Below are 1,715 nucleotides of genomic sequence, written 5' to 3' on the forward strand. Positions count from 1 at the left end.
GCATCATATGACCCCTTTAAATTACTTTTAATCACAAATGAACATGTTCACTATAGTAGAGGTATATTCAAGTCATTTTATGTATAAATTGCTTTTTTAAAATCACTATTAAATCAAAATGTACAATTATTTTTATAGAATATTTGCAGTGTTTATAATAAATGAAATGTATTATAAATATTTAAATGATCTAGTCAGTTCTCAGTGGACAAAATCAAATCATGCTCTACACTTTTTTTTCTCATTTGAGAAGCTGTTAACTCGGATATACTTCATTAGGAAAGAAAAGATGAATGCAATTTCCGGTTCATTCTGATTTTAATGTATGTTTAATAATTAATACAGAAAAAAATTGCCTCACAGCATTGACCTAGGCAATAAAATGGTTAGATTCTCATTGCAATTTCATGATAAATGTTTTACCTTTCAGAATCAGAATCAGAATCAGAAAGAGCTTTATTGCCAAGTATGTTTGCACATACAAGGAATTTTTTATAGTGTCACAAGCTTCCAGTACACGGAGACAACAACAACACACAGATAATAAAAATGAGATGTGAATAAAATACACATGCATAAATATAAACCACAAAAAAATAGAATAAATTGTATGTACAGGTGTGCTATAGATAGAATAGGAATAGAATAAAATAAAATAAAATAAAGTTGTAGGGATGTACTAGGATTTAGGGTGATAAATAAGTATAAGGTTATTGCACATACTGTACTTTAATTGCACAATGGGAGAACATTAACTGTTCATGAGGTAGATTGCCTGGGGAAAGAAACTGTTCTTGTGCCTGACTGTCCTGGTATTCGGTGCTCTGTAACACCGACCAGATGGCAAAAGTTCAAAAAGGAGATGGCTTGGATGTGATGGATCCAGAGTGATTTTCTGAGCCCTTTTCCTCACTCTGGATGTATACAGTTCTTGGAGGGTAGGCAGGGGGGCACCAATAATCCTTTCAGCAGTCCGAACCGTTCTCTGTAGTCTTCTGATGTTTCTGATGTCAGCTGAACCAAACCAGACAGTTATTTAAGTGCACAGAACAGACATATTACATATTACAAATATTACAAAAAGCTTTTCCAGAGCAACCAAACATTCACGGAGAATTAACCCAACTCCTGTAAGTGCAGAGCGGGCAAACTCCAGTCCAAACCTAAGAGCTGCTTCACATCCACCCCGCTCAGCCTGCCTTCCAGTCCCCCTACCATACCAGAGAGCGCTGGGGCCAAACTGACCGCTCGCAGTCCTCTCAGTCTGCAAGAAGAGAGAGAGTTGCTTAGAAGAGAAAGGTATGTTGGGACTGTAAGATTTAGTTTGAATGATATCCTTGTGTTTATCTGTCTCTAATTGCCCTATTGTCTTCTCTAGGTCTAAACTTGCTCAGCAGACCAGCTCCCCACTGAAAACCGCCCCCGCCATCTGTACCCCAACTAAAACAGTGCACAGGCAGGGGTCAAAAGTGACCCCTGACCCCCAGTCACCTTGCCCTGACCCTGACAAAGTGACACAGAAATCAGAGTTGGATCTCTTAGCGGAGCTGTATTGTACCTGCATTTCAGGTAAATGTCCTCCATGCGATATTTCACGCGCATCTTGTCAGTAAAGCCGTTCTGTAATCAGCGGTAAATCTCCATCACGTGTGGGCTTTCACATGGAGCAGCATTTACTACACAGAGCCGTTGTTCACTGACAAGCTGCGCAAAAC

The 1,715-nt window shown here is 39.0% G+C and overlaps 1 pseudogene; it reads left to right on the plus strand.

Moving 5' to 3' along the window:
* Window positions 1-1,715, plus strand: part of LOC107724012 (codanin-1-like) — a 17,736-nt pseudogene that overhangs the window by 1,037 nt on the left and 14,984 nt on the right.

The sequence above is a fragment of the Sinocyclocheilus rhinocerous genome, unplaced genomic scaffold, assembly GCF_001515625.1.
Source record: "Sinocyclocheilus rhinocerous isolate Xijiao unplaced genomic scaffold, SAMN03320098_v1.1 scaffold1056, whole genome shotgun sequence".
Lineage (NCBI taxonomy): Eukaryota > Metazoa > Chordata > Actinopteri > Cypriniformes > Cyprinidae > Sinocyclocheilus > Sinocyclocheilus rhinocerous.